At 47.7% G+C, this 25,906-nt stretch overlaps 1 protein-coding gene and 1 long non-coding RNA gene across 2 annotated transcripts in view; one reads left to right on the forward strand and one right to left on the reverse strand.

Annotated features, from left to right (window-relative positions):
- The window catches only part of LOC131482280 (uncharacterized), a 45,092-nt gene extending 22,176 nt beyond the window's left edge, over positions 1 to 22,916 (reverse strand). Inside the window, exons 1-2 of the long non-coding RNA XR_009246850.1 lie at positions 22,467 to 22,916; positions 15,942 to 16,000 (exon numbers count right to left, since the gene is read on the reverse strand). This is a non-coding gene — a long non-coding RNA (uncharacterized LOC131482280). The remainder of the gene's footprint in view (positions 1 to 15,941; positions 16,001 to 22,466) is intronic.
- The window catches only part of SMPD3 (sphingomyelin phosphodiesterase 3), a 251,544-nt gene that overhangs the window by 138,061 nt on the left and 87,577 nt on the right, over positions 1 to 25,906 (forward strand). The window lies entirely within an intron of this gene.

The following is a 25,906-nucleotide window of genomic DNA, read 5'->3' on the forward strand; positions in this document are numbered from 1 at the left end:
GGGCTTGCTGCCAGGAATCTAAGAGATCATGGGAACTCAGCAAGCGACTGCAACAACTGTCAAATTTGGCATATTTCTCATCTGGGCTCGCTGTGTTCTTGTGCCTCAGAATGTCAGAGATGCTTCTGGTTCCTGAAGGGTCAAAGCAAAATGAGCCAAACAGATGGGCAAGAGACCTGCAGGGGAGGAGGCACCATGATCAAGACAGCTGGGGACAGGGCAGGACAGTGGGTTGAGGGCTCTGGAGAAGAGTGCCAGCTCACTCACCTTGTATCTCAAGTTGGGTTCTCCCAGGGCAGGGCCCTCCTTGGCAGGCACTTGAGGAAGTTTTCTTGGCTTCTGCAGGCTACAAAGGTATTGTTAATAAGTGTTGCCCCAAGGGACTTGAGGCTGACCACTCCTATCTATTCATTACCTGATATGGTCAGCAAAATTGTTCTGAGACAAGAAGGCATGTAATCAACATCCCATGACAGCAAACATGACATATAATCAATTCCCCAGAAGAACAGAGCTCCAAGCCTCCCGGCAGATGAAAATGATGCTGAGATGCTAACATTCAGCTGTCCCACAAGTGTCATCTATAACTATCTGCAGCCACATAATGTCTTGTGATGGCAGCAAAGGCTGGAGCTGGGCTCCACCATGACTTCCATGGGGTCCTGCTCTCCTGGCCTCAGAGCTCTGATGAGCAAAACCCCGACCCTGGGTAAGGCTGCTTAGGGGAGCTCTGCCCACCAGCTGAGCACAGCTCACCACCCTGGCTGAGCTCTGGGAATGCTGCTGGGGTCATTCATCTTCCCTCCTAAGAGAAACATGACTCCCTCCCCCTAAATTTCTCTGGCTGCTGGATGGCTCAACCAGCACCAAGCAGTTGGGGCCTTCTTTTGACAGAAGCCTGTTCCCTATACATGACTCTGAATGACCAAGGACACCTGAAAGGACCACAAAGAGAGAATCCAACTGGAGGCATGTCACGCCCTAAGGGCAACCAGACCACAGCATCCCCAGATATCTTGCTGTTCTTGACAGGGACAAGGTAGTATGAGGTGGGTAGGCTGTGTGGCTTCTGTACTCTGGCCAAGTGACTGCTTTGTTCTGCACCACAGTTTTCCCACCTGCCAAATGAAATGAGTGTGAGTATTAAACAGGAATGTGCAGTAAACAAGCACTGCACAACATATGCCTCATCCAGGTAACTTGTCCCCTGGCCTCCCTTTCATACCATCTCCCCACCTCCACACAGGGCCTTTGATTTGTCACAAGAAAATTAGGATCTAACTCCTAGGCTACTGAGTGAAGCAGTGACTTCTTACCTATAAAAATATATACCAGGCCTCCTGGGAAAGCAGTTGAGGACGGACCAAAGCCTTGGGACCCTGTACCTGCATGGGAGACCTGGAGGAGTTTCCTGGTTCCTGGCTTCAGATCGGCGCAGTACCAGCCGTGGCGGTCACTTGGGGAGTGAATCATTGGACGGAAGATCTTGCTCTCTGTTTCTCCTCCTCTCTGTATATCTGACTTTGTAATAAAAATAAACAAATCTTTTAAATATATATATATATATATATATATATATATATACCAGGGCTGACATAGTAGCCTACAGGCTAAAGTTCTTGCCTTGCATGCGCTGGGATCCCATGTGTCCCAGTTGCTCCATTTCCTTTCCAGCTCCCTGCTTGTGGTCTGGGAAAGCAGTCCAGGATGGCCGAAAGCCTTGGGACTCTGCACCCATGTGGGAGTCCCAGAAGAAGCTCCTGGATCCTGGCTTCAGATAGGCTCAACTCCAGCTGATGTGGCTACTTGAGGAGTGAACCAGTGGATAGAAGATTTTTCTCTCTGTATCTCTTTCTTTCTTTAAATCTGACTCTCCAAACAAGTAAGTAAGTAAATAAATACTTCTTTTTTTTTTTTTTTTTAAAGATATACCTATGGATTGATGTTTAGGCACAGTGCGTAGAGCAGCCACCCGCTACACCAACATCCCATACGGGTGCTGATTCAAGACAACTGCTCAGGCCCAGTGGCATGGCCTAGTGGCTAGGGTCCTTGCCTTGGGTGCACCAGGATCCCATATGGTCACCGGTTCTGGTCCTGGCAGCTCCACTTCCCATCCAGCTCCCTGCTTGTGGCCTGGGAAAGCATTCGAGGATGGCCCAATGATTTGGGATCCTGCACCCGCGTGGGAGACCTGGAGGAGGTTCCTGGCTCCTGGCTTCGGATCGGCACAGCACCGGCCGTTGCGGTCACTTGGGGAGTGAATCATTGGACGGAAGATCTTCCTCTCTGTCTCTCCTCTCTGTATATCTGACTTTGTAATAAAAATAAGTACATCTAAAAAAAAAAAAAAAAGACAACTGCTCCACTTCCCATTCAGTTTCCTGGGAAAGCAGCAGAGCACGGCCCAAGTGCTTGTGCCTCTGTGCCTCTGTATGTTGAAGGTATCAGAGAAGTTCCTGGCTTCATGAACTTGCAGATGAAATATCTCTCTCTGTCTCTGTCTCTCTCTGTCTCTCTCTCTGTAATTACCTTTCAAATAAACAAATCTTTTAAAAAACAAAGTACAGCTATACTTTGAATAAGCAAATGTGTGCTTCATGTTGATTCCATTACACCCTTTTCATTTTCAAGTAAACACAACTGTGCATTATACAGAACTCACTACAGGTTGAGTAAGCTTATCTTAAATACTTCAAGCCCAGAAGAGTTCTCAATTTCAGACTTTGAGAGATTTTTGAATATATACATATATGTAGCAAGGTATCTTAGGGATGGGACCCCAAGTATAAGCATGAAATCCATTTTTTAGACATTTTATGCAATCGTCTAATTTTATATATTTTAAATAATTTTGTACATGAAATAGAGATTGTATGGAATTTTCCATGTGTGGCATCATGTCAGTGCTAAAATGTGTTGGACTTTGGAACATTTAGGTTTCAATTTTCAGATTGGAGATGTTTAAACTGTAGTTTGGAAAGTTTCAGTGGGTGGGAAAAGCAAAACAACTATTTTGGTGCCAATAACTTTAAAACAAGGAAAGAGGAAGGTATTGTGATATAGCAAGTTAGCCCCTGCTTAGGATGCTCACATTCTACATTGGGGTGCAGGTTTGAGTCCAAGCTACTCTGTGCTGGCAAAGCCACTTCCTACTAATGTGCCTGGGAAAGCAGCTGGTGGTGGCCCAAGCACTTTAGGCCCCTACCATTCATGTGGAGTTCTTGGCTCCTGGCTTAGGTCCAACTGTTGTGGACATTTGAGGAGTAAACCAGAGAACTGAGAATCAATCTCAATTTCTCTCTCTCTGTCACTCTTTCAAACAAAATAAATACGTTTAAAAAGAAAAAAACAAAACAAATTTAAATCTGAATTATATTTAGAAAAGCATGATTTTTTTACACATTTATTTTAAAATAGCAAAAATATTTACACATACACAGTGTCTTTCCTACAAAGTCTTTAGCGATTCAATCTCAGGAAATGCCAGAATTATTTAAAAATTTTCCATTCTATTCCAAATCTAATTTCAGCACACTTTGAGAGTGCTTTTTATTCATATTAAATGGAATATGAAGTTAATTTTTCTCTGCTTCACTAAAGTTGTTTAGAAAATGGTTGGTAATACAAGAAATAGAAAGAAAAAGAAAATGATTGGATTTTTTTACAGCAAATTTGCTCAGAAGTATTTTTAAACCAGCTTTTACATTGCTTCTTATTATGCCTTATTATTGTTTTGCATGGAGTACAGTTTTATTAGTCAAAACTTGATTACTTTTATTGGTGATTATCACTTTTAAAATATTTCATTAGATTAGATAAATAGCACACACTAGAATGACCAAACAGAGCTCTAGCTGACTTAGTCTCTAGTAGGAGTTTCTGTATGTTTCAATTTAATAGTTTATGTTTTGTTTCATGGGTCCGGCACCATGGCCTAGTGGCTAAAGTCCTCGCCTTGAATGCCCTGGAATCTCATATGGGCGCCAGTTCTAGTCCCGACGGCTCCACTTCCCATCCAGTTCCCTGCTTGTGGCCTGGGAAAGCAGTGGAGGATGGCCCAAAGCCTTGGGACCCTGCACCCGTGTGTGGGAGACCTGGAGGAGGTTCCTGGCTCCCGGCTTTGGATCGGCACAGCACCAGCCATATGCGCTCACTTGGGGAGTGAATCATCGGACGGAAGATCTTCCTCTCTGTCTCTCCTCTCTGTATATCTGACTTTGTAATAAAAATAAGTAAATCTTATTTTAAAAAGTTTATTTTATTTATTTGAAAGGCAGAGTGGCAGAAAGACAGGAAGGGACAGAGAGAGAAACAAGTTTTCCAACTGCTAGTTCATTCCCCAAATGATCCCAATGGATCTGAAACTGGGCCAGACTGAAGCCAGGAGCCTGATGCTCCTACCAAGTCTCCCACATGGGTGGCAGGGAGCCAAGTACTCGGTCCATCCTCTCTGCCTTCCCAGGAGCATTAGCAGAGAATTGGGTCAGAAGTGGAGCAGCGGGGACTTAAACCAGCACCCCAATGTGGGATGTCACAACACACTATACCACAATGCAAGCCACTCCACTGAGTAATTTAAAACACTATTGGTGCCTGAAGCTTTAGTGATACAATTATAGCTATAATGAACAAAAATCCTGCCATATCACAAAAACAAAGAGATCCTGGAGATCCTCAGTTGCTGAAGCCACTGAGGGAGGAGGGGCAAGTGCAAACTCCAAAAAGTCAGGAATTTGGCAATCCTGGGATCTCTTGCAGAAGCCATGGCACCTGTGTTAAAACACTCACCGCACTGCCTAATGGCATAGAGCAGCAGGTTAAACTTTCACTTGCAACCTCAGCAGTCCATATCTGAGTGTTTGAATCCCAACTACTCTGCTTCCAATCCAGCTCCCTACCAGTGGGACCAGGAAAGCAACAGATGATGGCCCAAGTACTTGGGTCCCTGCCACCTGTGTGGGAGTCTGGATGGAGTTCCTAGCTCCTGACTTCAGCTTGGCCTAGACTTGGCTGTTGTAGTCATTTAGGAGGTGAATATGGATAGAACATGTCTCTGTCTCTCCTTCTCTCTGAGAACAAATAAATCTTTTTTAAAAATCTCAATATATCCCCACTGGCTCCTTCAGTGAGTCCAAGATATGACAGGTGAAGGGATCTTGAGCACCAGGTCTGAGGGGTACGCAGCCTCACGGATCCCTGAATTTAGAATTTAACTCGGTAGTCACCACCTTGGAATCCTTAATAATTTCATCTCTAAGTTTGTGTTCAGTAAGTGAGGTCTGATGGGACACCACAGCATGTGTCATAAGCTGGGAACCTCCCATCCCTTCTGGTCCTGTTCCTGTCGCCCCCTCAGGTTTCTGAGCTACCTGCCCACCACTCCCACCCAGAGCCTGCACCTGCCCTGGTAGGGGTCTGGACTCAGGCAGAAGAAGGGTCTGTGTAGGATATGTGTGTGCTAAATCATGGGCTAAGGTCTCAAACACTTATACATATATAGGCACTGGCACAGCCAGCTAATCCCCCTCCCTGTAGCATTGGCATGCCACATGGACACCAGTTCAAAGTCCAGTTGCTCCACTTCCCATCCAGCTATCTGCTTATGCCCTGGGAGAGCAGTAGAGCATGGTTCAAGTTCCTGGGCCCTTGCAACCACGTGGAGACCTAGAGGAAGCTCCTGGTTCCCAAATTTGGATCAGCTCAGCTCTGGTCAATGAGATCACTTGGGGAGTGAATCAGCAAAGACCTCATCTCCCTGTGTCCCTCCTTCTCTTTGTAATCCTGCCTTTCAAATGAAAATATATCTTTCTTTAAAAAAAAAAAAAACAAAAAGTATAGCTTGAGAGAGACTACAGAAAAAGAGGAAACCTTTTTTCTGCCTTGTGGAAAAGGAGCTCTATTTTCATTTGTACTGGAGAGCACACACTCAAGGGAGAAAGTTCTGATCCTGAAGTTAGAAGAGCCTTACTGTGGAGCATGGAGACTTCTCCCAGAATGGTCCAGCAAGAGGACTGAGGACGCACACAAGGGGCTGCTGCATAGCCATCAGGTGAGCCTGCAGCACACAGGAGCCTGGGAGCAAAGAGGAAGTGGGACTGCTGGACGGAGGAGGTAGGGCTTATATATCCCTTTCATTCAAAACGATGGGGGCCAGGGTGTACACTGGTCCAACCTGTGTGAAACAAGTTGGCCTTAACTGGTCAAGTTCATGGTATATATAAGACCTTGGAGCAAGCTGTGCAGAGAGCAAAAGGAGACAAATATGACAGCATTCCAGCAGTGCTGTGAGAAATGATCCCCAACCACGGAAATGCACCAAAGCAGCAGGAAGGATATGGTCACACAGAGATCCTGGAGGATTGCTTCAGGACCCTACAGATGTGAAAATCTGTAGATGCTCAAGTCCTATAAAATGGCAAAGGAGTTGCATATAATGTATTCACATCTTTAAGTCATTGCTAGATTTTTTTAGAATAACTAACACAATGTAAATGCTATGTAAATATTTATTCTATTGTATTGTTTTTGGGAATAATGACAAAGAAAAAAGTCTGTACTTGCTGAGTACAAATGAAATTTAAAAAAAATTCAACCTATGGTTGACTGAATCTGCAGATGGGAACCGAGGATATTGAAGGCTGGCTGTATTTCCCTACAGTGGGTTCTGTAGAGCAGCGACAAATGAATCAGGGCAACGTGAGTCATTAGGGGAGGCTCTGGCATATTACATGGAGCAATCCTGCGGGTACACAGTCTTGATAAGCCACAGCTCAGTCCCCTAAATTGGTTAAGTCCTAGAGCAGGGAAGCAGCTCCCTTAGGAGAATGTGAAAGTCACCCACAAGATCCCTTTGCATCCACTGTATCAAGAGTTCAACACCTGAATTTCCTCTGTTAGAAAGCTATTCCTATGGTGGTACATTTGCCACAGTGGTTGAGAAGTCAGTTAAGATATATAGATCCCAGAGTGTTTAGGTTTGGTCCCAGCATTACTTCTGATTCCAACTTCCTGTTTATGTAACCTCCCAGTCATGTGGGAGAACCAGATTAAGTGCCTGGTTCCTGGCTTTGACCTGGTCCAGCCCCCAGCTCTTGTGGGGATTTTGGGGAGTTGAACAGCAGATGGAAGTTCTCTCATTCTCTCTTTCTCTCTCTGCTTTTTAAATAAAAAAGAAAATAAATGAGTACAAAGAAAACTATTCCCCTGGTCAAGGCTATGTACTGTGTTGGAAATCAAACGTTTCCAATTATTTCTGGTGCTACAGAGCTCTCTCTGTTAGGTGACCTTCAACCACAGTCAAACTCCCTCTCACCAAAAACCTACAGAAGAAAGCCAATGGGCAGGATGGCCGATGAGCAGGGTCAAGGACAAAACTCAGGGCACACCAACATCGAAGGCTTGGTTAGATGAAGACTAGTCAAAATTAGCAGCTGGAAAGTAGCAGAAATAACAGAAAACAAGAAATGCCAACAAAATCACCATGGTTTTATGGAGGAATTACTAACACTAGGCAATCATTAGAAGGTGGGCCAATTCAGGAAGCTAGAAAAATGCCATTTGATCATCTGTGACCACAGAGAGGCAGTTCTGGTAGACTTATGAGCGTGCAATCCAGCCTTCATGGGAATTAAAAGCAGTTGAGGATATGGAGACATAACATGGGAGATTTCAGAGATTTGTTCTGAAGGGCAGGATGACAGCTCTAAGGGAAGAGAGGGAGAAAGTAAAATTTTTCTGTGATGGAAAAGAATTATGCTTGTAGAGTAAAGGAAACAAACCAAAAATGAGAGTAGGATTGCAGAATCAGAGAAAGGGGATAATTTGTTGAAGTGGGTCCTGGAAGAGACAAGAGAGTGTGGGAGGGACGCTTGGGGGAGCTGGCCTTGGAAATGTTGTGGGGTCCTGCAAAGCTAGAAAGGGAAGGAGGAGTTGGGACACTGATGTGCCTCACTCACTCCAAAGTAGAAGTTAGGTTATGTCAGAGACACAGACAAGGGCAAGTGGGCAACTAGAGGTGAGTTAGACAAATAGCAAACAGACACCAAGCAGCCAAGTAGGAACCAAAGGACTGGCAAAGAGCTGGTAGGGTTGGAAATTCTGCCTCTCTGGAGCTGTTCATTTTTTTTTTCTTTTTAAAGATTTATTTTTGTTGGAAAGTTAGATATACAGAGAGGAGGAAAGACAAAGAGGAAGATCTTCAGTCTGATGATTCACTCCCGAAGCGGCCACAATGGCCACAGCTGTGCCGATCCGAAGCCAGGAGACTGGAGCCTTTTCCGGGGTCTACCACATGGGTGTAGAGTCCCAAGGCTTTGGGAAATCCTCAACTGCTTTCCCAGACCACAAGCGGGGACCTGAATGGGAAGCGGGGCTGCCAGGATAGAACTGGCACCCATATGGTATGCTGGCGCGTTTAAGGTGAGGACTTTAGCCACTAGGCTACCGTGCTGGGCTCAGGCTGCTCATTTTCTTTGTCCCAGGAGGGCCTGCCAGCACTGAAGCCACTCAGAGAAGATGGGAAGCTGGATCACTTCAGGCTGGGCTGGCAGGGAAGGTACAGCTGAACACAGGGCATATTGCCATGAAGAGTTCTGGGAACAGCAGACAAAAGAGACTTTTCCAGTTGTTGTTGTTGTTGTTGTTAAAGGAGATAATAGCTGCTATAACTAAAACAACACTGAATACAGAAAAACCATTCGAATGGCTAGGGTAGATGTTTTCAACATTAAAGCAATACTCTGTACCCCACCTTGTTCTGAGTCACTGGCCTGCCTCCTATGAGTATGTGTCCATGCACCTTGCCCCACAAACCTGAAAACAACAATGTAATGAGGTAGCCTCGTCTTTCCTTCCCATCCTCATCCGTGTGTGTGTAATTGGTGCTCTAGGTGCTTAAGCAAAAAAAGTTATGAGTTTCCAAAGTGTGGTATTTTGATCAGCCTAAAGAACTGTTAAAGCTATTGATTGGACCAAAAAAGCCACACTATCCTGTCACTGCTGTGGTTCTATAATTCTATGAAATCTACGAAACTATCAGTTTTTCAGATTTTAAGGATGGAGTCTCTGTGTATGCATGTGTGTTGTACACTTTTTAAGTCATTTTCAGCCAATTATCCTATCTTGGCATTGTCTATATACACAAGATATCAGAGTTATTGAAATATCTAATAAGACTGGTTCCTAGCTCTCTTTTTTATTAGAAAAGCAATATGTTCATAATAGAAAAATTAAGCATGCATGCAGATTAACAGAACTGAAGGTTCCATGTACTCCCTCCCGGAGGTGTTCACTGGTAGCTAACACCCAGGAACACAGCTTCCAGCCCTTCCTCAATCCTGGATAGAGTGAGCTCCTATTGTGTGGACTTTTTGTAAACATTTATAATTGCTGTAAAGTCTAGCTATCCGAATCTCCAGTCCCCTGTCCCCAGCATGCACCTGCCAGCTCTGTGACCTGAGGAAGGAGTGTTTGAAGCAGAACTGTGTGGCTAATCCAAGGAAAGGAATGATGTCATGGGCTCCCTTCGGAAGGTGGATATGCTACCCTCACTGAATAATCACATAATACCTTTAGATAAGCTGGAGCTTTGTTCTTTTTTTTTTTTAAAACTCTTTTATAGATTTATTTTATTCAAAAGGTAGAGCAACAGAGAGAGAAGAAAAACAAGGAGGAGGAGTAGAAGGAAGAGCAAGATAAGTTCTCCTACTTGCTGGTTCACTCCCCAAACAGCCACATAAAGCATACTGTAGTCCTTCTGAAGTATAGATTTACTGTTAAATGTGCAGAGGGAATGTGGGATTTTAAAAAATTATTATTTATTGCAAGGTAGAGTTACACAGAGAAAGGTGGGGGGAAGAGAGAGAGACACACAGAGAAATATCTTCTATCTGCTTGTTCACTCTTCAAACTGCAACAATCTCCAGGTGTGGGCCAGGCCAAAGCCAAGGGCTGTGAATTCCACACTGGTCTTCTCCTTGGGAGGCAGAAACTCAACCCATCTTCCTCTGTCTTCCCAGGCTCATTAGCATGGAGCAGGATACAGAGTGGAGCAACCAGGCATTTTGTACAGTGAGTTAAGCTGTCACCTAGACACTGGTATCCCTTATCAGAGTGCCATTTTGAGTTCCAGCCACCCTGCCTCTGATTCAGGGAAGGCAGCGGAAGATAGTTCAAGTGCCTGGGTCCTTGCCATGCACGTGGGAGACCAGGATGGAGTTCTATGCTCCTAGCTCTGGCCTGGCCCAGCCTTGGCCATTGCAGCCACTTCAGGAGTGAACCAGTGGATGGAAGATCTCTTTCTTTGTGTGTCTCCTGTCTCTGTCATTCTGTCTTTCAAATACATATTACACAATTCTTTTAAAAATAAAGATAGGGGGCCAGTGTAATGGCTTACCAGGCTAATCCTCCACCTGCATGAGTCCAGGGACACAAGCATATGGGTCATCTTCTGCTTCTTTCCAGATACATTAGTAGGGAGCTGCATTAGAAGTGGAATAGCCAGGACACAAACTCACACCCATATGGCATGCTCAAGTTGTAGGCTGTGGCTTTACCCCAGGGCCAGTGTTACCCTGCTTCGGTTTTGGAAAGGTCCCTTAAAGGAATCATCCACACTCTGAACTGGCGGGATTGAGAACGGTACCCTTCATGTACTTGTCTAGCATGTCTTAGGAACTTAAGATGCACAAGCTAGAGTGGAGCTGGGATAACCTCACCACCCAGGCAATGAGAGATCAAGTTCCCCAGTGACCAGGCTAGTTACCTGGCTTGATCGCTTCTTGGCCTTTGGCTATGATCAAGTATAGTTACATGACTTGAAAGGCTAAAGGAAGGAAGGGTGGTCTCAACCCCTGTCTTAGCTTGTGGGAAGCCCCAGATCCCTGGCTTTGCTTCCAGGCCCCATGCAGGCACTCTTCTCCTGCACAAAGTGGGGAGGGGCCTCTTCTAATCTTTTGCCACTCTTACTCACCAAAGTTCACTCCTCTCTCTCCACCTGCTCCACTTAGGAGTGGGGGAACATTTTCGTTCCAGTCACCCAGAGGTGCTGCCTTCCCCTGCTCATTGTCAAGCTCTCTGATCCCTGCCCTCTCAGGCTTCAAAAAGAGAAAGACAGACGTGGGAGGGGAAATTCTTTCTTGCCCCCAGGGCAGAGTCGTGAATTACATTCCCACACAGTCTCCGAGAACATTATATAAATGGCTCCAGGGGGCTACGTGGTATATGGAGAGAAGAGAGGCCCAGACATATCAGGAATTTCCTTTTGCTTCTGCCCTAATACAGATCTTGAGGAAGTTTCCTAATTTCTCTGATTCTCCAATTTCTTACTTATAAAATAAGCATCATTATACATTATGAGAATTAAACTTAGGCTAGGAAGGATAAACAGTTGATACCACCTCTGACATATTGATAGTGCCTGATGAACACTTTCTTTTTTTTTTTTAAGATTTATTTTATTTTTATTGGAAAGGCAGATATACAGAGAGGAAGATCTCTTGTCTGACGGTTCACTCCCCGAGTGTCCGCAACAGCTGGACAATCTGAAGCCAGGAGCTCTTCCGGGTCTCCCGTGCGAGTGCAGGGCCATCCTTGACTGCTTTCCCAGGCCACAAGCAAGGAGCTGGATGGGAAGCAGGGCCTCCAGGATTAGAACCAGTGCCCATCTGGGATCCCGGTGTATGCAAGACGAGGACTTCAACCACTACACTATTGCGCCGGGCCCGAACACTAATTTATCTTCCAACCCAATGGGGTCATCATTCCTTTTCAAATCTGTTACAATTTACACAAGAACATTTTGGAGACAGGGATGACCAATGTTGACCTAATCGATGTTTTTACAAAGAACCTTGGTGCTTAGCACCTGGGAAAATAACTTCACCTAAAGATTTTTTTAAAAAAGCACTTTTTTAGTATCAAGACAAGTGTTACAGAACAGAAAGCTTTATATTAACTTTAAGAGAAAATATGAGGGCATTTGGCACAGCAGTTAAGACACCACTTAAAACACCCATATCTCAAATTGGAATGCCTGTGTTTGTTTGTTGTTTTGTTTTAAAGATTTATTTATGCTTATTGGAAAGGCAGAACAGGTTTACAGAGAGAAGGAAAGACAGATCTTCCATCCACTGATTCACTTCCCAAATGACCACAATGGCCAGAGCTACGCCAACAAAGCCAGGATTCAGCAGCTTCCTCTGGATCTCCCACGTAGGTGCAGTGTCCCAAGGTTTTGAACCATCCCCAACTGCTTTCCCAGGCCATAAGTAGGGAGCTGGATGGGAAGTAAAGCAGCTAGGACATGAACCAGTACCCATACTGGATCCCCACTGGTAATATGAAGATTTAGCCACTGAGTCATTCCATCAGGCCCAGAAGTGGTTGGGTTTGAGTTCTGTACTTGATCTTATTCAAAAGGCTGAGAAGCAACGGGTTTGAGTTCCGGCTGCCCTCTGGAGTCTAGCTTCCTGCTGATGTGAATTGGTAAACTGCCTCAGATGACTTGATTCTTCATACACATAAGAGACTCATATCAATATCAATTCACAGGCTTCTGGCCTCACCTTGGTCCAGCCCTAGTTGTTGTGGGCATTTGGGGAGTGAATTAATGGATGGAAGAGCCTCTCTTTCTCTGCCTTTCAAAATATAGACACATATATATGAACATATATAAATGTTTAAATAATAAAAGAATAAAAGCAAAAAGAAAATAGAAATCATTTAGTTTGGCCTGTGCCATAGACTTCTCAGAAATCCCAAACAGCAGTTTTGAAGACATAAAGACAGCCAAAGATATGACCTCAGGTTTGAATCACACAGATCCCCTCCTTTCCGTGCAGTGAGTCATGCACCAGAAGTGCTGTGAGACTCCCTAGGAGACCAAGCTGGAGGACAACTGGTCCAGAGGATAGTCCCACACTGGTGCTCACTAAGCTCAGTGTCCCCAGCGCAGCCTTGCACATGCTGTATTGTTCTGATTTTTGAGTCATCTGGTGCAGTATCTTCCAAGACTATCCACCCTTCAATTCTCAGGAAAAGGCATTCCCATTTCTAGGAAATCTATGAAATTTGCAGTAGGTCAAATATACGATGTTCAGTCAGGTCAGAGCTGTTTTTCTGCTCACGCCTCATTCTATTCTCCTGCCACTTCTGGGTCACCTTCCAAGGTTAGGTTCTGGAATGTGAACTGGAGGTGACTCCATCCCTTTATTGTTGCCTGTGCTCTGCTCGACTCATACCTGTGGGCCCCATACCTCGGGCTCCTATGTTCACTTTCTCATGCCATACACAGTGTAGCAGAACTGATCTGGAGATCTTTCAAGACAAAAAGATGCAGAGAAGCTGTGCTTATCATTACAAAGCTCACAGTGGCCCAAAGTTCCCCTTACCAGAGTGGCAATCCCAACCTCAATCTTGGGCTGCTGGAATAAGATGGAGACCTGGGAAGCAGGACTCTGGACGTCCAGCTAGGCTGGGCTGGATAGCTGAGGCAGAGCATGGTAAGACAAAGGGCAGCCTGCCAGCATCACAGAATACAACCCAACTGACCCATATCACTCCTGGGTTCTAGGGCGTGGGACTACCCAGGCAGGTTTCTGCTTCCACTCCAGTGAGTATTGTAAGGGCAGCTGCAAATCCCAAGTGACCTCTTTAAAAAAAAAAAAAAAAGATTTATTTTTATTGGAAAGTCAGATACACATAAGAGGAGGAGAGACAGAGAGGAAGATCTTCCATCCGATGGTTCACTCCCCAAATGACCACAACGGCTGGTGCTGCGCCGATCCGAAGCCAGGAACCAGAAACCTCCTCCAGGTCTCCCACGCGGGTGCAGGGTCCCAAGGCTTTGGGCCATCCTCAACTGCTTTCCCAGGCCACAAGCAGGGAGCTGGATGGGAAGTGGAGCTGCCAGGATTAGAACCGGTGACCATATGGGATCCCTGCACATTCAAGGCAAGGACCTTAGCTGCTAGGCCATGGTGCCGGGCCCCCAAGTGACCTCTTTACAGCCTCACCTTGCTTCCTGGCCTTGGCTGTCCATCATGGTGTGAGTGGGAGACGGCAAGCAGCCAAGCTGTTTACATGTGCCCAGCAGCCCTCTGGCTTCTGCCATACCCAAACCAGGCCAGAGGCACTCTGCTCACACTTGCCTTGGGGTCAACAGTCAGCCCTGTCAGCCAGTGTCCAGTCCACCAATTCTGCCCATCACAGCTCACTCACCAACTTTCTGGGCATGACTAGACAGCCCTGCCCTCTTGGGAGGTTCAGGGCTCAGGCTCACCTCCCCTCACAACCCCTGGTGTGAGCACAGGAACTTCCAACATCAGTCCTTGTCTCAAGTAGAGATAAGAATTATTTTTCTTTCTTTATTTCTTTTTTTTTTTAAGATTTTATTTTATTGGTAAGGCAGATTTACAGAGAGAAGGAGAGACAGAGAGAAACATTTTCCATCTGCTGTTTCACTCTCCAGATGGCTGCAAAGGCCAGAGCTGGGCTGATCCAAAGCCAGGAGCTTTTTCTGGGTCTCCCATGTAGGCACAGAGTTCCAAGGCTTTGGGCTGCCCTCCTCTGCTTTCCTAGGCCACAGGCAGGGAGACAGATGGGAAGTGGAACAGCCAGGACATGAACCAGTGCCCATTTGGTATCACGGTGCTTGTGAGGGAATGATTAACCAATTGAACCATCATACCAGTCCAGAGATAAGAGTTCTAAGCACAGATTCTAAGTAAGACCCATGGCAAAAAGACATCTTTCCCTCACTTTCAGTCTCTTTTTATGAAGTAGGGGGTGGTCTCTTAATCAGATATACAAATAGGGTGGGGTGTTAGCATATGCCCTGGGAAGCCTTGCATATCAAGCCAATAGTTAAAGGGATAAACATTCTATTTTGTAGATGTGCAAGTATTCCAGTTCACCTGAACTTTAACTGACTGCCTAGTTATACCACATCACTTTCACCCTTACTGCTTAAAAATCAAAATTCAAGGAGTAGTATCTAGTATGTGGGTGGAACTTAGTACTTTTCCATGCCCTTTCCATACTCTGTGTGTATTGGTTAAGATTTTTCAGTTTCAAATCAAAGGATCTAACTTTGGCTACTGTGTACTGTAAAGAACACCTGACTTAGCACTAGGCACAGAAGACATCATCACCATGAGGCTGGCACACTGTCCTCACCATTGACACCACAGACATCCCTATGCTGGAGGCTGCCCATGAAGTTCCATCACAGGCAACTGAGATCATACTCACTGAATCACTAAATGGGTTCCCAAGCACTCTGATCCTTCAATGTCATTCGTATCCAAATTCACAATCGGTATGGAGTGGGAGTTGTCTGGCTGGAGGAGTCTGTGCCTCAGTCTGGTGCCTCCTCTGAAAAACTGCAAAGGAAAATGGCTCTACCTCATAAGACAAGGGATTCCTTAAGCACAGGAAGGGGATCAGATGCTAAGCAACCAAAGGAGTGACACACGCGTATTTCTGCATCTCATTCACTCATCACAGCAACAACACGTGAAGCAGTCGAGAGCATACTCATGAACCTCTTTTAGACAGGAGGAGTGGGACAGGCAGGACAGCTTCTCTATCAACAGCTTGAAATAAAAGAGAGAGAAAGCAAAGTCTCCCACGCGGGTGCAGGGTCCCAAAGCATTGGGCCGTCCTCGACTGCCTTCCCAGGCCACAAGCAGGGAGCTGGATGGGAAGTGGAGCCGTCGGGACTAGAACCGGCGCCCATATGGGATCCCGGGGCGTTCAAGGTGAGGACCCTAGCCGCTAGGCCACGCCGCCGGGCCCTAAAACAAATAAATCTTTAAAAAAAAAAAGGTAACTGCTATAATATATTTATTATATTACTAATAATAAGAGACAAATAGGAAGAGGTTAAATAGGAAGAGGCTAGGTAGAATATGACAGAATATGAGGCTTTCATTACATACCAACAGCTGTCACCTAAGAGCAAGGCCTGTATCTTCATCCTCTATAGCCATAGCACTGCCTGCAACAGAGAGACAGCTCAGTAAATACTTGCTGAATGAATGCATGATTGAACAAACAAACCCAAGAACAATACTTCATCACACATTATGTGAAACAAACCCCCCAAATCATATTTAAGCAATGATATCAGAATATGAAAAACTGTATATATGCCTGTATCCTAACTGTGGACTGCAATGTATGAGAAGTGGTATGTTGTTCTCACTTACTCAATGCGTGTTACAGAGTGCCCAGCATGTATCAGGTACTGTTCTACATGCTGCAAATACAGCAGTAAGCAAAACAGATAAAGCTTCTACTCTACCAAATTACCTGTTGTAGTGAGCAACGGGTGGCGGCAGGGTGCAGAGCAGGGGGGAGACGACAAAAAAGCAGCAAGAGAATGTATCCATCAATGTGGCAAGTGCTGTCGCAAAATTAAAGCAGCAAAGGGTCACAGAGGTGGCAGGAGATGAAAGGACACTATTCTATGGGAGATGGACAAGAGTTTATAAAGGGGAAGGGGTTCAAGCAGAGAGAACAGCAAGTCCAAAAGTCCTATGTTTGGTGCAATCAAAGAACAAACCAGAGGTCAATGTACTGGAGTAGAAACAGTTTCAGGGAAGAGGCAAAGTGGCTGTAGGAAGGAGTCAGAGTATGGAATACCATAGACCTTTGTGAAGACCTCGGGGTTTGTCAAGGCTTTCCAATGAAAAGTGATTAAAGAAATCTGAGCAGAGGTAACATACAATCTGACACTTGTCCCTTTTAAGTATATTTTGAGGCAGCATTTGACACAACCATTAAGATGCCACCATCTGGGGCCCGGTGCGGTGACCTAGCGGCTAAAGTTCTCCCCTTGAATGTGCCAGGATCCCATATGGACGCCGGTTCTAATCCCGCTGCTCCACTTCCCATCCAGCTCCCTGCTTGAGGCCTGGGAAAGCAGTCGAGATGGCCCAAAGTCTTGGGACCCTGCCCCCCCACCCCTGTGTGTGAGACGTGGAGGAAGTTCCTGGATCCTGGCTTCAGATCAGCGCAGCACCAGCCATTGCACTCACTTGGGGAGTGAATCAACAGACAGAAGATCTTCCTCTCTGTTTCTCCTCCTCTCTTATATCTGACTTTGCAATAAAAATAAAATAAATCTTTAAAAAAAATACTCGAGTTGGCTGCCTGTTTGACTAGTCTTAAATATCCTACCCACAGCATGTCTGCAGTGTCACTCACAATCCAACATTGCTGATAGGAGACCTCTGTGTGAAGTCTAAGTGTGCTGGCAAGATTATTTGAAAAACTAATAAAATCCTTGTAGTTCCTTTCAAGAATGCAGAGAGGAAAATGGCTGTATTTCAAATTCATGGCATTTCAAAGGCATGAATTAAGATCAAAGCTCTACATTTGGGGGAAAAACATCAACACAAGTTCTCTAATTTATGTTCTAAACTGAGAAGACAAATCGTTGCTAAGAAATGAAATTTGCAAAAAAAAATTCAAATGTATTTCTTAAACACATTTTTTTAGTTGACATGCACATACTGAAATCTACAAACTACACCAAAATATAAATTACAGGAATCATTATCATTGAACTTGGTTGTTTCAGTTTCACCATGAAATCTGCAGTGGCTTTCTGGTTTGGTTAAATTTATCCCTAGGCATTTAGACATGTGTAAAACAGATCATGTGTGGATGAAGTTGACACAATAGTGCTCTGAAAATGACTGAGAAGGCTCCTTGCTTCCCTTCCTCCTCACGCCATGTACTGCAGGTAACAGGGCTTCCAATTACTGTCCCCAGAATCTTGGTTTCTGTGACATTCTTGTCACAGGGCTCTGTACTCCGACCTCCTCCTTGTCATTATCTCTCTTCCCACTAGCTGTACAACTGAGCACTGAGCTACGCGAGCTCTCTTCTTCACAGCAGCCTGGGACACTTGCCAAGAAGTCATCCAAAGAACCTGTCTTTTACTCCAGTGACCACCCTGCCCCTGTCACTGCCCTGAGCTTCAACTCTTAGCAGTATTGCCTATTCTCTCCTCTCTCCTCTCTGCTACCTGCCATAGCTGTCCTCTCACGCCTCCCATCTGTCCACTACTTCCTGGCTTCACCTTCCTTTGCTCTCTCTTGTTCAGCAAAGACCAGCCCTGGATCAGCCTTACCAGAAGTCCTCTCTTTCCCTATCTCAGGGTTGATAGGATACTTGAGAAAACTTGCAATCTCACCAATTAGTGCCCCACAAAGCCATAGTTCCCAACCTTCATGGCCCTCATCACTGCCCTGCAGCCTCTGTGGATTGCTAATAACTTCCCTTCCTGTTTCCAAAACAGTCAGCTATTTAAAATTTTTAAATGTATATATATATATAAAAGATTTATTAATTTTTGTTGGAAAGTCAGATATACAGAGAGGAGAAAAGACACAGAGGAAGATCTTCTGTCTGTTGATTCACTCCTCAAGTAGCCGCAACAGCTGAGCTGAGCCAATCCGAAGCCAGGAGCCAGGAGCCTCTTCCAGGTCTTCCACGTGGGTGCAGGTTCCCAAGGCTTTGGGCCATCCTCAACTGCTTTCCCAGACTACAGGCAGGGAGCTTGATGGGAAGTGGGACTTCCGGGATTAGAACTGGTGCCCATATGGGATCCCAGTGCGTGCAAGGCGAGGACTTTAGCTGCTAGGCTACTGTACCGGGCCTTAATTTATAATTTTTTAAAGATTTATTTCTTTTTATTGGAAAAGCAGATCCACAGAGAAAAGGAGAGACAGAAAGAAAGATATTCCATCTGTTAGTTCACTCCCTAAATGGCTGCAACAGCTGGAGCTGAGCCAATCCCAAGCCAGGAGTTAGGAGCTTCTTCCACGTCTCTCACGCAGGTACAGGTTTCCAAGGCCTTGTGCCATACTGTACTGCTTTCCTAGGTCACAAACAGGGAGCTGGATGGGACATGGAGCTTCAGGGATCAATGCTCATATGGATCCAGGAGCTTGCAAACGGAAGATTTAGCCAATTGAGCTATCATGCCAGGGCCTTAAATTTACTTTCAAGGCAGAAAGGAGAAAGAGAGGTAGAGAAACAGAAACATAGACAGTTATCTCCAATCTTGTATCACTCCTCAAATGCCTGCAACAGGAACGGGAACTTAGTCTGGGTCTCCCACAAGGGGTAGTAGGGACTCAAGTATTTGAGCCATCACCTGCTATCTCCCAGGTGTGCGTTAGCAGGAAGCTAGAATCTGCAGCAGAACCAGATCTCTAAAAACAACAACAACAAAATCTCATTATCTTTAGAATACGGTTATCTCCTCAACCAACTTCATCTTTAGAATATGGTTATCTTCTCAGCCTAGTAGATTGAGCTCTTTAGGACCCAGACCTAATCAATTGGCACAACCTTCACTGTCTGAGATTCAGCATTCTGGTTCATCCCTTTCTTGCTTCAATCAGAAGCCCTGTGGAACTCATGGAGAACTTTCCTCCCATATCTAAGTAGGGGATTAGCACAACTTTCCCCCAGGAATTCTTCACAACTCTCACTTCTAAGCACCTAGAATATCCTTCTCTTAGAGCTCTGTGCCTCCACTTTTGATCTACCTTGTTATTAATGTGCCTAGGAAACCAGCAGATAGTGCCACCATCCATGTGGGCAACCTACATGGAGCTCCAGGATCATGGGGCTTTGGCCTGAACGAGCCCTGGTTGTTGTGGCATTTTAGAGAGTGGATCAGCAAATAAAAGATCTCCCTTTCTCTGTTATTCTGCCTTTCAAATAAATGCTTCTTCAAAACATACTAAGTACTTTACGTAAGGCATCTTGTTTATCCTTTACAGCATAATCAAATAAACAAACCACAGATTCAAGAAACTGGTTTGTGCAAGGTCACACAGCTAGTGACTAGGCTTGGTCTTCCCCACCTCCGCCCTTTTGAATGGCTCCCTAACACCACCGAACAGCATTTTTACAAGAGACAGACTCAGTGTGAGGCCATACATCTAATCTCAGCCAGTCAGGATTCAAACCCAGGCTTCCACACCCTGGGTGGGCAGATGCTATCTTAGCCTCTGCATGCTAAAAGAATCGTGGACCTTATCCCATTTCTTACAACTCTCTGAAAATTTGTGCCACTTCTTTTTTAAGATTTATTTTTATTTAGAAGGCAGAGTTACAGACAGAAAAGGAGAGACAGACAAAAAGAGAAATCTTCCATGCGTCTGCTGCTTCACCTCCCAGATGACCACAATGGCCAGAACTGAACCAATACAAAGCCAGGAGCCTGGAGCTCCCTATGGGTCTCCCACAGGGATGCAGGGGCCAAGCACTTGGGTCATCTTCCACTGCTTTCCTAGGCAATTAGCAGGGAGTTATATCAGAAGTGGAGCAACAAGGACTCGAACCAGTGCCCATATGGAATCCTGGAGCTACAGGAGGAAGCTTAACTCGCTATACCATAGCTGGCCCCTAGCACTATTTCTAAAAAGTTCAAACTACCTCCACCGAGTGAGCTTCTTTGGGCAGCCCTCCATGGATGCCTACTTCATGGCACCGGCTTGCTGCTGCATGCTTTTCTGACAGTCTCTGCTGTCACTGCATCCACCGAACGGGGCACTCTGCTTCAGCACGCAGCTCATTTCTCCTGTCTGCTTAGTTTTCTCCCCGTCGATAATGAGGCTCCATCTGTCTTTCCAGTTCCAACTGCCTTCCTTCACGGCTTAGCCAGGATCAAAAACTCTCCGCCATGCCTCTGAGAAGTCTTGCTGGTTCCACCCTAAATGCCATCCATTTTACTCATTCCCTCCTCCTAGTCTCCATCCCTGGCAATCACCAACTCAAGGATGACAGAATTGCTTTCTCTCAGACTCTGTTTCTTTGGCTTGAAACTTCTTTTTTGACCATGAATTTGTTATTCCAACATATCAGGGCCTTCTCTCCAGAATGCCTCAGTTGACACACACACCAAAATCTTCCAAGAGGAATGATAAATGAAGACTATATGGGACTGGATCATCTAGTCAGCACCCAAACCTTTAGTCAGGAAAGATGTTATCCAGCAAGGTGGGTTCACTTGGGAAAGTGAACTAGAAAAGGAAGATGTCCCCTTCTGTCCCTTTAAATCCCTCAGCAGTAGGGCCCTGTGGGACAGAGCAGAGGGTTGAAGGAAAGGAAAGAAACTGAGACTGTCTCCACTTAGGAACTGACAGTGTGAGCCTAGCACGATGGCATAGTGGCTAAATCCTAGCCTTGCACATCCCAGACCCCATTTGGGAGCCAGTTCACATCACAGCTGCTCCAATTCCCTTCCAGCTCTCTGCTTGTGACCTGGGAAAGCAGTAGAGGACAGTCCAAAGCCTTGGGACCCTGCAACCACATGGGAGACCAGAGAAATTCTTTGCTCCCGGCTTCAAATCAGCACAGTTCCAGCCCTTGTGGTTACTTGGGCAAAGAACTAGTAGATGGAAGATCTTTCTCTCCTCTCTCCTTCTCTCTGTATATCTGCCTTAAAGAAAAAAGTAGGGCTTGGTGCTGTAGCCTGGTGGCAAAAGCTCTTGCCTTGCATGTGCTGGGATCCTATATGGGTGCCGGTTCGTATCCCCGCTGCTCCACTTCCCATCCAGCTCCCTGCTTGTGGCCTGGGAAAGCAGTCGAGGATGGCCCAAAGCCTTGGGAATCTGCGCCCACTTTGGACCTGAAGGAACTCCTGTCTTCAGATTAGCTCAGCTCTAGCGTTGCAGCCACTTGGGAGTGAACCAATGGATGGAGATCTTTCTGTCTCTCCTTCTCTCTGTAAATCTGCCTTACCAATAATTCTTTAAAAAGAAAAGGAAGTAGGCTGACAGCTGGAAAGAGGAGCATAAAGACCTGGTGACACCAATGGGGGAACTGACAGGAATACCCCGTGTAAATCTCAATCCCTAGCGTCACAGGACCGGAAGAACCCTCTAAGCATTCCAGCAAAACCCCAAACTATTGTGGCGGGAATGACAGACATTTCTCCAAGGGGGTGGCATTCCTACAGGTGAGGTTCCCCAGCAGTGGTAAACACCCAACTGCAGGAAATCAGGATTTTACAGGTGTATGTGAGTGAAGTTCAACTAACTTCACTGCCAAGTAACAAACATCTAGATCTCAACATCTAGTGAGTACAGCTGTGAACCTGTGATAGTATCTTCTAGAGGCGGCCCTGCACTACTACGTCTGAGCAAAACACTCCAGGGCTGTTACAGTCTCATGAGGACGATGAGGGATAAACACACAAGTGGCTCAGCGAGAATAGAAGGGGCTGCCCAGACACACAGAGCGGGCATTTAGGAAATCTTCCCAAGGCAGGTAAGTGCCTTGCTCGGGGTTTGAAGGGTGCTGGGGAATTGGCTGAGGGCGGGCTCAAGAAACCCACAGGAGTGAGCAAAGCCCGGTAGGCACATCAGGGTCCCGGCTTCCAGAGAAGTTTCGGGTATTGCAAGAAGGTGGTTCAGATCTTGCAGGGCCTTCCTTACCAGCCACGCCGAGGAGTGTGGTCTTAACCTCCGAGACAACCGCAAGCCTGGGAAGGGTTTAAGCCACAGAAGCGCCCTCTGGCTGTGTCGGTGGACAAGCTGAGAGAGCCGGCGGCGGTGAGGAGACCAGACCCAGGACAGGAAGGCCTCGGTGGCCCAAGGGATCTGAGCGAAAGCCAAGGGCTCCTCCCCTGACATGGTGCGACCAAAATCGCAGAGACGAGGTTCCGAATGCCAAGGGGAGGTCTTCACTCTGCTTCATCTTTTGGCAGGAACCAAAGAGGCTCCCTTTGGGTGTGCCTCATCACCTCAACAGTAGGCCAGGCGACGCCAGATAGGGTCCCGAGATGGGAGTGGAGGAAAAAAAATAATAAAGACTCGCAAAAACGACCTCCCAAGAGACGGCCCGAGGTCATGCACTATTCTTCGAGGGTGCCCATTTCTCCGCTAGCCCAGCCCCAACCGGCCGTCTTTGCTACGGAAACAGCCCTCCCGCCCTCCTCCGCGTCCCCCCTACCGCCCCCGCTTCTCCAATGCACCCTGGGAAATGCAGTCCATCTTTGCTTGCCTGCCCGCGGCAGGAGCCCACTCTGCGTTCTTTACAGGACCACAAGTTCCAGAAGACTATGCGAAAATTCCGGCAGTCTCTGGGGGATGTGGTCTTTAGAGAGAGGCCCGAGATCCCGCGGGTGGGGCGGGAGGGAGAAGGGACGGTGCCCCCTCCCACCCCCGTGGACAGCCTTCTGGGCGGGGCCCGGGTCGCCATTGGCCGCGGTGGCTCGAGGAGGCGGGGTCAGCGGAATGAGGCGCGGAGCTGTTCGCCGCTCCAGGTGCTGAGTCCGAGGGAGGTTCCAGACGCTAGAGCCTCGGTCGCCCGTGCCGCCGCAGCCGCGAAGCCGGGGCCGTGAGGAGCCGGGGCCGTGAGGAGCCGGGGCCGTGAGGAGCCGGGGCCGTGAGGAGCCGGGGCCGTGAGGAGCCGGGGCCGCGAGGAACCGGGAGGAGCAGCGTGCGCTGGCCAGGCGCTGACCGCCCTCCGTCCACCTCCTGAGGTTGGTGCTGTTAAGCTTCGCTTTTGTTTAATGGGCACGGGGATGAGCTGAGGCGTGAGGGGGCCTGGGGAGTTGGTGGGACGTGTCCTCGTTTTGCTCTTAAGACCCACCCGTCCCTGGAGCGCTGCTGGCCACGAATGGGCCTTCTACAGCCGGGCGTCTGAGGTCGGAGCAGCTTGGGTTAGTTTTTGTTTGATGATGCAGATGGAGGGGGGTGGTTCTTGAAGTGTGAGGGACGATGGCAGAGTCGTCCCCATCCCTCCCCGGAGAGTGTGGAACACTGGGAGACTCCCCGCCTTGTGCATGAAGTCCAAGGCTTCTTGGATGACTGAGGGTGAGAGGGGGTGTTCTGGGAGCGCGGACCTCCCCCTCCACGCGAAGACCCTTCCCCTCTACACCTGACTAGCCAAGAGTACAAAGGGGTCCGCTGTGATGGGTGAGACTGCGAGGTTCTTTCCTACCCCTCGGACCCTCCCAGGGTTACTGAATAGGGCCATTTGGAGTGTAATACTCTTCTCCACTCCCCTACCCAGCCAGCAGCCCAGGGTTTGGTAAAGATGAGGGTTCGGGGGTGCGCGTGGAGACCAGGGACTCTTCCTTTTCCCCATCGAGACCTTCCTAGGTTATTTGGGATTGGGGGAAGGAGTGAAATGCAAGAAGGAAAAGACTAAGAGACCACTCCCCACCCTGCTCAGAGTCGCTCATAAAGGAAAGCGCTGATAACTGTTCCGGGTCCTCGGCTCGTGGCCCCCCCACCCCTCCCCCAGTGACTTAGATGTGTGTTAGCGGGGAGGGAGGAGAAAGTAAAGATCTCTCCCCACCTGTCCCCTTCGGCCTTACCTCCAGGCCCTCTCTACCCGGATCCAGGCCCCGTGCTGCTGGAGTGGAGACGACCCTCGGTGCCCTGCCACGCCCCGAGGGCTCGGGTTCCTGAGCCCAGATGGGCACGTGCGGGACGGAGCGGGGCGGGGCCCCTCCCAAGAACCCACGAGCTCCCGGCGGACGCCCCCCTCCTCCACCACCCCCTCTGCGCGGGCTGCTCAGCTCGTCACGCCCCAGATCAGGCCGCGAGGGGCTGCGTCCCGGGGAGCAGAGGCAGCTGTGGGCGCGGGGCTTTGGCGCTGGGTGCAGGCATCCGCGGGAAGACAAAGCCGGGTCTCCGCACTGGCGGGCGGGCGCTGCGGGCTGGGCGAGGGGCGCGGCCAGGAGGGTGGGGGGGAGCCGCGGGCGCGGCGCGGGTGGCTTTGGCGGAAACGTGCCAGGAGTCGGGCGGGAGACAAAGCGCGCTCGCTCGCGGGCCCGCGCGAGCCGGGATGGAAAATCCCGAGGGAGGAGGCGGCAGCGGTGGAGGGGCAGGCACTGCGCTGCACATCCTAGCCTTTCCCGGCACCCCCAGCCCATTGCCGGATGGCTGCGTGCACAGTGATGATCAAGGCTCCCTTCCCCGGGGGGCATTCAGGACTCGTAACCATGAGGAGAGGGGCTTCGTCTTGCAGGAGAGGCTGGAGGCTCATGGGGCATGAGTGAGCAACGGTGCAGAGGAACATCCTGACTGGCACTCCTCCCCACCCCCAACTAACAGGTTAGGGCAGGTGTGGCTTTGGGGTCGGGTGTTTGTATGTGTACGTGTGTGTTTGCATTAGAGAAGTGTGTGGGTCACGCTGTGAGTGTGAATGTGTGCGACTGGGTGTGATGTGACTTTGTGCTCCAGTGGTGATGTGTGTATCATTGTAGGCTCGTGCACCTAGCTATGTGTGGAGGAAGAAGCCTATTTATCACTGGGATTGGGTGCTTGTGGCAGTGAGGTGGTCCCTTCTTCAGTTCTCAAGTTACAGTAATGACCTGGTGCCAGTGGAGGCCCTCAGCGTAGAGGCTCTTGCTTGTGGGGTATGACCCAGGCAAGGGAGGCTTCACAAGCAGGTGGAGCCCTCTCCAGTCCTTTTCAGTGCCGCTGGGGTCTCACCACTGACTAACACGCTCACCAGTGCTGGGCCCTTCCCAGCCACAGAAATCTTAGTCTGCCCTGGGAACCAGAATTCTCCCCTATTCCACCATTGCCAAGTGAGGGGCTCATCAACAGAGTCCCTAATAGTATGGCAAGACTGGCAAGGCAACTTTGAGCAATGTGGTCTCCGTGTCTGGGGTTGCTTGTTAGTTACAGGTGGCATCTCACATATATCAGGTGCACTCTCAGGACACGAAGGTGACAGACTCTGCTACAGACCACTCCCAGCAATTGATTCCAGTTTTGAAGCACTTCAAAACCAAATGTGTTTTAATATAATCACCACAGAACTCTCCTTCTCATAAGATGAGGTGCAAGACTGTGGGAAGCAAAATCACGGAGAGCATGTTTCAGTCAGTGGAACCGCCCAACTCCTGGTCCGGTCC

This window comes from Ochotona princeps, chromosome 16 (assembly GCF_030435755.1).
Source record: "Ochotona princeps isolate mOchPri1 chromosome 16, mOchPri1.hap1, whole genome shotgun sequence".
NCBI classification, from domain to species: Eukaryota; Metazoa; Chordata; class Mammalia; order Lagomorpha; family Ochotonidae; genus Ochotona; species Ochotona princeps.